This window comes from Chiloscyllium plagiosum, unplaced genomic scaffold, assembly GCF_037043375.1.
Source record: "Chiloscyllium plagiosum isolate Xiang-an unplaced genomic scaffold, Cpla_swu_hap1 HiC_scaffold_4, whole genome shotgun sequence".
Lineage (NCBI taxonomy): Eukaryota > Metazoa > Chordata > Chondrichthyes > Orectolobiformes > Hemiscylliidae > Chiloscyllium > Chiloscyllium plagiosum.
In genome coordinates, this window is record NW_028270142.1 from 47,220,414 (window position 1) to 47,231,518 (window position 11,105).

The window sequence follows — 11,105 nt, forward strand, 5'->3', positions numbered from 1 at the left end:
TCTTTATTTTAAAGGGCATGGGAAAATGACTGAGAGAAACAGAGAGCAGAATTGTTATACACATTGTGAACATGAATGTGAGTCCTGGAAAAAGTACAATAGATCACCCATATGCAACATAATGACGTAAAAGAATGATTACAGCTGCAGAATCATACAATACAGAAGCAGGTCTTTTGTCCCATTGTGCCTGTGCAGTCTCCTTCAAAGATTTATTCAAATTGCCCTGCTCCCCATGCTCAGACTACATAACCTGCAAAATTTTCCTTTTCAAGTACTCCGTCACAATATGTTCTTCTCCAGTATACATGTAATTCAAACGGGAATGTAAAGCATTATTACTCCAGTTAATGAAGTGATTTTACATTTTAACAGAATTTTTCTTTGTAAATCAGCAAACGTAAAAACAGATTATCTGGTCATTATCACATAGCTGTTTGGGGGAGTTTGCTGTGAAAGATTGACTGCCATGCCTCCCACATTGCAACAGAGACTGCACTTCAAAAAAATAATTCATGGTCCATAAATCATATTGGGCCATACTTACAAATCTTTCCGATTTCCTGTCCTCATGAAAGCTTTGATTTCATGATGATGCATTCCATTGGCAGATGAACATTCATTTTGGCTTTCCCATTGGAATGTGAAAACAAGGGAATTAATTGACATGTCAGGTGACCAATGTGGGAAATTTAGAGATGGCGTAGGTAATCCTGTCATGAAACCTCCAGAATATGTCAAACCAAAATTGGTGATACTATGGAGACAGTAAGTGCCAGCATCACTTTAATGCTGCACGACAAACAGTTGGTAAGAATATCAAAACAACTAGATGAACCATAACTAGAGATCTCTCCCAGACTGATGCTGAATTTATGTATAGGTGAGAGTGTTGAATGAAACCTGGAAACTTAGGGATGGATTTACATTTCCTTAATTTCACTAAATCTACTCCTAAAAGAAAGCCTTGCTTTCTATTTTATGTTAATCACACATGGCACATGTGTACCTCTCGTTGGGCCAGAGCTTATTGCCCATCCCTAACTGACCAGAGGGCAGTTAAGAATTAGCCACGTTGCTGTGGGTCTGGAGTTACAAGTAGGCCAAACAGGTAAGAACAGCAGATTTCCTTCCCAAAAGGACATTGGTGAACCAGATTGGTTTTTATAAAAGTCATATCATGATCGTCATTAGACCCTTAATTTCAGATTGTTTATTGAATTCAAATTCCGTCATCTGCCATGTGGGATTTGAACACATGTCCTCAGAACATTAGCTGAGTTTCTGGATTAACAGTCTCGTCATAATACCACAGGCAATTGCCTTCCCTAATAGAATCTTTCTTGAGATTTGGAAATGTCAAAGCACTTCAGAGGCTGAGGAGTAAGGGGTTTTGCAGCAAAATGACTATTCATTTTGAGAACACATGAACATACAACATAGGAGCAGAAGTGGACCATTTGGCTCCTCAATCCTGCTTTACCATTCGATAAGATGATGGCTGATCTGTTTGTTTTTGAAGTCCACATTCTGACGTTACCCCAATAACCCTTGGCTTGGTTCCCTTGCCTAACAAGAATTGGTTTAATTCTACATTAAAGATATTCAATGACTCAGTCTCTGCTGTCAGAGGCAGAAAATTTGCAAGTTGACACACCTCCAGAGAGAATATTTCTCCTCACCTCTGCCCTAAATGTTTAACCTTTAACTTTAAAACCATTTTCATTAGTTTTGGACTGACCTGCAAGAGGAAACATCCTTTCCACATCTACCTTTTCCAGAAGATTTGGTATTCTTATGCACTTCAATCAAGTAATTCCTCACATTTTTAAACCCAGAGAAATCTGCATGTCTAACCTATCCTCATAAGATAACTTGCTCATTCAATCTAGTAAACCTCCCCGGATCTGCTGCCCACCGCCACATTTTTCGACTCCTCTGATCTGCTGTTATGCATTTACACCCTTCCTTAAATAAGGACACCAAAATAGTATTCCGTATTCGAGATGTGGTCTCACCAATGCCCTATGTGACTGAAGCATAACATTCTTTCTTTCGTGTTCAATTCCGCCAGTAATTAATGACAGCATCCTATTAGCCTTCTTGATTACATTATTCCTTGGGATGTAGGTGTTATTGTCAAGGTTAGCATTTATTACCCAACCCCAGTGGCCTTTGAACTGAATGGTTTGTAGGGCCATTTCATTTTATAGGGCTGTTAACAGTCAATCATGTTGTTATGAGTGTGGAGTCACATGTAGACCAGAACAAGGAAGGTAGGTTTCAAACCTTAATGAACATTAATGAATAGAAAAAAACCCCACTGAATACCACAGCTCAAAAGGTATTCATGAAGCTAATGTGCAAGTGCCATTTTAAAAAATATATTTAATTGTATGTAAATTTCACCAGCTGTCATTTCTGACATTTGAAATTTGAACCCAGAGGATTAGCCTGGATCTTTGCTCTAATAATCTAGTGACACTGTAATTATACCACCACCAGTAATTCAAAACCTTGTGTTCTGAGAACATGGGTTCAAATCCCATTGTGCAGATGGCGAAATTTGAATTCAATAAACTCAGGAACTATAAGCTAGGCTAATGTGACCATGTAATCACTGTTGATTGTCATACAAACCCAAACGTTTATGAAGAAACCTGCTGGCTACTACCTCCTACATCCACTTGGTTGACAAATCAGTATTCCATCATGTTGAATACTATTTCGAAGAAGCACTGAGAGTATCAACTATGTAGTAAAACAAAGTTTGAATCGCTGCTTTTGATGTTTTTAATTGCCAAAAAGAAAAAAAAGGGAGGAGAAGGAAGAGGAGAAGGAGAGGAAAGAGAGATGCAAGGATATTTACACTTTTCTGACAAGTGGTTGCTTCAGGAGCATTCCTCGGTTCCAGGAGAACAGGAATTTGACTGAGCACCAAAACAGTTGGACCCAGTATGAGAGTAGCCATAATCTATTGCTATGGGGCCCCAGATGTCTTGTTCGATCTAACCCCAGTGTACAGGAAACACCAGTGTTGCACTCTTTATTTAGCCTCTTTGTCAGTTGCTTGTAATGGTGCCCAAAGAGTCCAAATTTACCTCAAAAGTGTGACATACTCACCCTGTTGTGAGGAATTCTCTACCACTAGGCCCAGCATCAAATGAAGGATGGTAGGTGTTTTCTAAATGTTGCAAGTCCAATCTGAAGTTAGTTTAACATTGCTAAGGTAGCTAGTAGACCTTGGGGGTAAGTGAGAGTGAGAGTGTCCTAGGATGGTCATTTATAAATTTGCTTTCAGTGTAAAGGTCCCAGATGTGGCATAATCCCTCTGAGTGGCCCAAGAGGATTGCAAGGCCAGCCTTTCAAGCTGGGGCTCCCTCTGTGGGTATTGTACTGCGGAAAGATTGCTCCTTGTAACTGTAGATCTTCCCACTTGACTGGCACTGCCACACCATCAGCAAAATGACTGCAGGTCCGTAACATGGACCAACAGTCAATGGACTCAATAGATGTACAGACGGCTGCCTACCTCTCTGCAATGTACTGTCCATCCACCTCAAAACGAGTCACTTCGAGACTTCACTGACAGTCGGACTGTATTCGGGAGCCATACCAATGTGGCTCTCTGCTATTTTCTCAGCCCTCCCACACACCTCCCAGCCTGCCACCCAAACAGGGGAGTGCTGGGAAGTTCTCTACATTAATTTTTTTAGTTTGGTTATGGAATGTGGGCATCTCTGGCTGGACTAGCATTTATTGCCCATCCCAAATTATTCAAGAAGGTGGTGGTGAGCTGCCTCCTAGAAGGGCCACAGTTATACTGTGTAGGTACATCCACAATGCTGTTATGGAGGGAGTTCCAGCATTTTGACTGAATAACATAAAAAAACTTGATGTGGAGGTGCCAGTGTTGGACTGGGCTGGACAAAGTTAAAAATTACATAACACCAGGTTATAGTCCAACAGGTTTATTTGGAAGTTCAAGCTTTTGGAGCGCTAATCTTTCAACACGCAGCAGCGCTCTGATAGCTTGTATTTCCAAATAAGCCTGTTGGGCTATAACCTGATGTTGGGTAAAAAAATCTTGTTCTTGTAGCCAGAGTATTTACTTGGCAGGTCCAAACAGTTTCGAGTTAAAAGTAACATCCCTGTGTTGATATAGTGTGTCTCTGATTTTTGGCTGATTCCATGGATTGTGACTAGTATGAGGTCAAGGTCAAAGCATACTGGAATATGTTCGATTGCTGGTCCATGCTGCAATCTTCAGATGCATTGATTGTATTTACAATCTAACACCATTGATCTTCCACATGGAATTGATAAACTGTTGTATCCTGAAAGTTTTACATTTGTATGTTTTGTTATGGCTTCCCATTGCTCTGCATATGTTTTATAGAATTTGTAATGGCAGTATATTGGAACTTGCCCCTGTGTCAGGCATGATTCCAAACAATGGAGAATTCCCCCTGAATTTCTTCTAAGAGGAAATATCCTTTCAATATCCACCCAGTCAAGGACTGTCAGGATTTTATATATTTCCATTTAGTCACTTCTGACTCTTCTAACCTCCAGAGGATACGGGCCTAGCCTGTCTAGCCTTTCTTCATAAGACAATCTTCTCATTCCAAGTATTAGTCAAATAAATCTTCTCGGAGCTGCTTTCAACAATTATAGAACCTTCTGTTAGTCCAATATATTTTCTTATTCATAACCTGCTCGAGTGACTGTCCAGCCTCCTCGACTTTTTATCAGAAGCATTCCACTTGCACATCTGTCTTACTTGTACGATCTCTAAATTCTACTTCAGTTCTTTTTCACTAGAACTTCATTGCTGGCATTTACTCTGAAAGGATTGTCGTATGAGTCATTTTCTCCACTATTGCTATGCACTCAAGTCAATGTTTCTGTAGCTATGCCTGATCTGATTTATGTATGAGTTGTCCTAGATCTACCTGTGAAGCAACAATATTGTCAATGAATTAATGAGTAGTTTATAGTTTGTCTTGTTTCCTTTCTTCATTCATCTTTGTGAGCTGAGAAGAGCGATTCCCTAAAAAAATCCACATGTCAGAAATGATATTCTCAACTTCGAACATAGTATTTTTAATATATAGGCTTTTGTTCAGCCTTTTCCTCTTGAACTTTCATTTTTGTCTCCACAGCAGAGAGTTAAGATCTTAGCTGCTGTAATTCAGAAGAAAATGAAATGTTCCATTCTCCTTTCAGATTCAGTTCTGCAAATGTTTCTTGAATAGCTTGCAGCAGTTTCTGTTGTGTCTCTGATTTTTGGCTGATTCCATGGATTGTGACTAGTATGAGGTCAAGGTCAAAGCATACTGGAATATGTTCGATTGCTGGTCCATGCTGCAATCTTCAGATGCATTGATTGTATTTACAATCTAACACCATTGATCTTCCACATGGAATTGATAAACTGTTGTATCCTGAAAGTTTTACATTTGTATGTTTTGTTATGGCTTCCCATGGCTCTGCATATGTTTTATAGAATTTGCAATGGCAGTATATTGGAACTTGCCCCTGTGTCAGGCATGATTCCAAACAATGGAGAATTTCCCCCCGATTTCCATTTACTTCCGTTTTGCTTGAGTTTCTTGTTGCCACACTCAGTTAAGTGCTGCTTTGATGTCAATGGCAGTCATTCTTCCTTCTTTTTTGTTCATGTTGGACAAACACTCTATGGAAGTCACGTGATTACTGGCCTGGTGGATCCCAAACTGAGTGCCATAAGCAGGTTATTGCTAAGCAAGTGCCATTTAATAACGCTGTCAACAGTACCTTCTGCTATCTTGCTGATAATAGAGAATAGACTGATGGGTTGGTTATTAAGTGGGTTGGATTTGTCCTGTTTTTCAGTGTCCAGATATACCCAGGCAATTATTGGGTAAATTGCACTATTGTAACTGTACTGGAACAGTTTGGCTGTGGCTGTAATTAATTGGAGAGCCCAAGTATCCAATAAAATTGCTGGAATGTTGTGCTGCCGTTGCAGTATCCAGTGCCCTCTGTTGTTTCTTGATATCATATGGATATCACAATTGAATTGGCAGAAGACTGGTATCTGTAATGCTGGAGACCCCCAGAGGAGGCTGAGCTGGATTGTCTACTCCGTACTTCCAGCTGAAGGTTGTTGTGAATGTTTCAGCCTTGTCTTTTGCACTGATGTGCTGGGCTACCCCAGTTTTGAGGATGGGGCTATTTGTGGGGCTTCTACCTCCAGTGAGTTATTTTGCTATCCAAAGCCATTATGACTGGATGCGGCAGGGCTGGACTGCTTAGATTGGATCCATAGGTTATGGGATTGCTTAGCTCTGCCTATTGCATGCTGTCTTTGCTATTTGTCATGTAAGTGGTCCTGTGTTGTAGCTTCACCAGGTTTACACACCTCTTAGGTACTGCTCTTGTATTCCCCCTGACACACTTCACTGAACCAGGATTCATTTTCTGGTTTGATGGTAACAGTAGAATGGAGGATGTGCCAAGCTGCGAGTTTACAGTTCTTGTTGCATCTGTTGCTGCTGATAGTATACAGTACCTCATGAATACCCAGTTTTGAATTTCTAAATCTGTTTGATATCTGTCCATTTTAGCACTGTAGTAATGTCACACAACATGCTGGAGGGTATCCTTATAATGAAGTTGGGATTTTGTCTGAACTGTACACCTGTTACTGAGATGAAGAGAAGTTTCTTCATTCAGAGAGTGGTGAGCCTGTGGCATTCTGTGCCACAGCAATGGCTAGAAGTCATATCATTGAATGCTTTTAAGAAAGAGTTAGATATAGTTCTTAGGACTAAGAGGATCAAAGAGTATGGAGAGAAAATGGGAGTAGGGAATTGAATTGGATGATCAGCCACAATCCTATTGAATGACAGAGCAGGCTCTTAGGGCCTATTTTCTATGTTTCTATGTGCAGTGGTCATCCTTGTTAATGCAGTGATTGATAGCTGCATTTGCAACAGGTACATTGGTGAGGATGAACTCAAATAGTTTTCCCTCTTGTTAGTTCCTCATATGGACCTAGTCTATGTTTTTTGGGTCTCAGTCCGCTCAGTCAGTTGTTACTGAGGCACTCATGCTGAATGAGACTCCTTGGCCAATTCCTATCTTTCAAATGGGACAGGACATACCAAGGGATATAGTGTATGGGACATTATCTGTAAGGTATAATTCTATGAAATATAATTCCATGGGTATGACAATGTCATGCTGTTGCTTGATTAGTCTGTGGCACAGATCTTTCAATTTTGTTGGCAGCTTCCAAATATTAGGAACAAGAGTGAGAGATATTATGGAGAAGAAATTGGAGAAGAAACCTGTTGCTGATACAAAGAAAGGTTGTAGGGTTAGATTTACTGTTGCTGTTTCTAGTGCCGAGGTGAATACCAATGTTCTGTTTGGCTTCATTCCTTTCCGACTTTGTAAAGTTTGCTACAACTGAATTCCTTGCTAGGTCATTTTGGAGTCAACCTGGAATCACATGAAATTAAGGATGGCATATTTCCTTCCTGGAAGGGTATCAGTGGACCAGATGAGTTTTAAGACAATGATGACATTTTCATTGTCACCATTAGACTAGGTTTTAAATTCTAGATGTACATATTTATTAAATTTAAATTCACCAGTCACCATGGTGTGATTTGAGCCCATGTTTGTAGAGCATTAGGTTTAGCCTGTGGATTCTGAATCTAATGACATGATGACAACACAATCACTATTCATGGCCTTTCTGCTCCAAGAAGCACCTGAATACATTGGATATCACAGAATGGCTACAGCACAGAACGAGGCTGTTCAGCCCGTAGTATCTATGCTGGCTTTCTGACCGAGTAATTCTACTCTTTCTTGTAGCCCTCCACATTCTGTCAGTTTGAATAATAATCCAGCTCCCTTTTTTAAGTCTTGATTAAACCTCCCTCCACTATTTTTTGATGAAATACATTTCAGATTCTAACTGTTTGCTGAGTGAGGACGTTCTTTTTCATTTTGTCATTGTCTTTTTTGCCATTTATTTCAAATCTGTGCCTTCTTGCTCTTGACCTGCTCACCAATGGGAGCAATTTCTCACAATTTACTCTGTCCAGATCCCCAATGGTTTTCACTGCCAGGAGAGAACTCCAAATGCTGTTTGGCACAGCCAGGTACAAAGCCTAACTATTATGACATAGAGACAAAGAATGCAGCTGCAGTTGAACAGAATATTTAATAGAGTTTTAAAATTTTTAATAGTACCAGGAAAGGGAAGTGAGGCCATATTTCACTAAACCAAGTAGGTAGAAAAATTAAGTATGTAAAGTTAGCTCACTGATCTGGAAGGTTTGTTTTCAGACGTTTTGTCACCATGACTAGGTAACATCATCAGTGAGAGTCTCCATTGTGAAGCGCTGGTGGTATGTCCCGCCCCTCTATTTATAGGTCTTGGTTTCTTAAGCTGGGTGATGTCATTGCAGCATCCAAGAACTACAAACAGTGAAGATAAATATCTATACAACATTTTCAAGACAAACGGATACACAATAAACACGATCCGCTGATTCCTCAGAAACAAGCTCAAGCAAGCAGACACAATACAACCAAAACCTATGGCCACATTACCTTACATTAAAGACATATCAGAAATGACCTCCAGACTACTCAGACCCCTTGGCATCATGGTAGCCCACAAACCTACCAACACACTTAAACAGCTACGAATGAACCTAAAGGATCCATTAGCAAAACTAACATCATTTACAAAATACCATGCAAGACCTATAAAAAAATTAAATCAGACAAGCAAGCAGAAAACTTGCCACCAGGATACATGAAAACCAACTAGCCACCAAAAGACACAACCCACGATGACTAGCTTCCATACATACAGACAAAGAAGGACATCACTTTGACTGGGACAACACACACATCTTAGGACAGGCAAAATAAATATACGCAGGAGAATTCTTAGAGGCATGGCATTCTAACAAGAACTTCTTCACAATCACCTGATGAAGGAGCGTCTCTCCGAAAGCTAGTGTGCTTCCAATTAAACCTGTTGGACTATAACCTGGTGTTGTGTGATTTTTAACCTTCTTCAATAAACACATCGATTTAGATCCTATTTACCTTCCCTTGAAAAAAGGAACTGGAAAGGACATCACCCACCTTAAGAAATCAAGACCTATAAGTAGAGAAGCGGGACATACCACCAGCGCTTCACCAGACTCTCACTGATATTACCTAGTATGGTGACAAGCCTTCAAGCTCAGCAATCTAACTTACTTAATTATCATCAACGTGAACTACAAATCGTCTCAAAAATTATTCAGTAGAAAAGTCATCACTCATAGCTTCCTTATAATTTGTTCAATTAGAAGTGAATGAGGATTCTATCTACAATTGATATAAAAGCACAGTGTACCAGACCTCTTTTCTTCAAGCTTCACCTCCTTGTGCATTTCTCTGTTATTCATAATGGAAGAAGACTTCTAGTTTGTTGATTAAAAGCAAGGACTGTGAAAAGTTACAGGGTGTTATTGAAAGAGATGAGCAGGCATTGCTACTGACGTGGTGCACTGATGAGTAACCCAATGAAATATTCAGTGAGTGATTTCCACTCAATTCCTGAAGAAGTTCATGGGTTGCACTTCTTTGAGATACACTTCATCAAACACAGCAAGCAGCGTTTTCCCAGTGACACATTTATGTGGAGACAGTATCTGCTGCAGGCTCCTTTGTGGTGGCCTTTCCCATTAGCGGAAGGAATCTGCAGAATTTAAAATTAGGATAATCCAGTAGGAAATTCACCAGGGTTATTGGTGAGTATCAGGTATAACCAAGAAGTCTTAACCTGCCATACTTACAGTGGTCCATTGTGCATCTTGATTGAAATATTGAGGAGTCAATATGGGGCAGCATGGTGGCTCAGTGGTTAGCACTGCTGCCTCACAGCACCAGGGTCCTAGGTTCGATTCCAGCCTTGGGCAACTGTCTGTGTGGAGTTTGCACATTCTCCCCATGTCTGCATGGGTTTCCTCCGGGTGGTCTGGTTTCCTCCCACAGTCCAAAGATGCCAGGTGAATTGGCCGTGCTAAATTGCCCATAGTATTAGGTACATTGGGAAATGGGATTGGGTGGGTTACTCTTCGGAGGGCTGATGTAGACTTGTTGGGCAGAAGGGCCTGTTTCCACACTGTAGGGAATCTAATCTAAATTTAATTCTCTGCCTCATTCTCCCACTGACCTTTCTGTCATGGACCTCCTGCACTGTTCCAGTGGGGCTCAATAGAAATTCAAAAAAATAACATTACATCTTTAGGTATGACAGATTACAATTTTCTGTCAGAATTTCGTTCAACAATTTCAGTTTACAACTAATGCTGTATTTGTTTTTCTGGGAAGTATTTGTTGGTGATGATCCTCCTTTTCCCATTAAAATTGTACACGACGTTGGTTCGGCCGCATTTGAAATACTGTGTACAGTTCTGGTCACCACATTACTAAAGGATGCGGATGCTTTGGAGAGGGTGCAGAGAAGGTTTACGAGGATGTTGCTGGTATGGAAGGTGCTAGCTATGAAGAGAGGTTGAGTAGGTTAGGTTTGTTTTCATTAGAAAAAAGTAGATTGAGGGGGACCTGATTGAGGTCTACAATATCATGAAGAGTATAGACAGGTTAGATAGAGATAACCTTTTTCCCAGGGTGAAGGATTGAATAACAAGAGGTCACACTTTCAAGGTGAGAGGTGAAAAGTTTAAGGGAGGTACACACAGCAAGTACTTTACACAGATGGTGGTGGGTGTTTGGAACGCGTTGCCAGCAGATTTAGTAGAGGCAGGCACGGTAGATTCATTTAATATGCATCTGGACAGATGCATGAGTAGGTGGGGAGCAGAGGGATACAGATGCTTAGGAATTGGGCAACAGGTTTAGACAGTAGACTTGGATTGGCTCAGGCTTGGAGTGCTGCAGGGCCTGCTCCTGGGCTGTAAATTTTCTTTGTTCTTTGTTCTTTATGTACACCTCCTCAAGACCCATCTTTTGTTTATTTACTTTTCCCATCACCAATTTCTTTTGTCTTCTGCTATCATCTCCTTTATCATTTCATC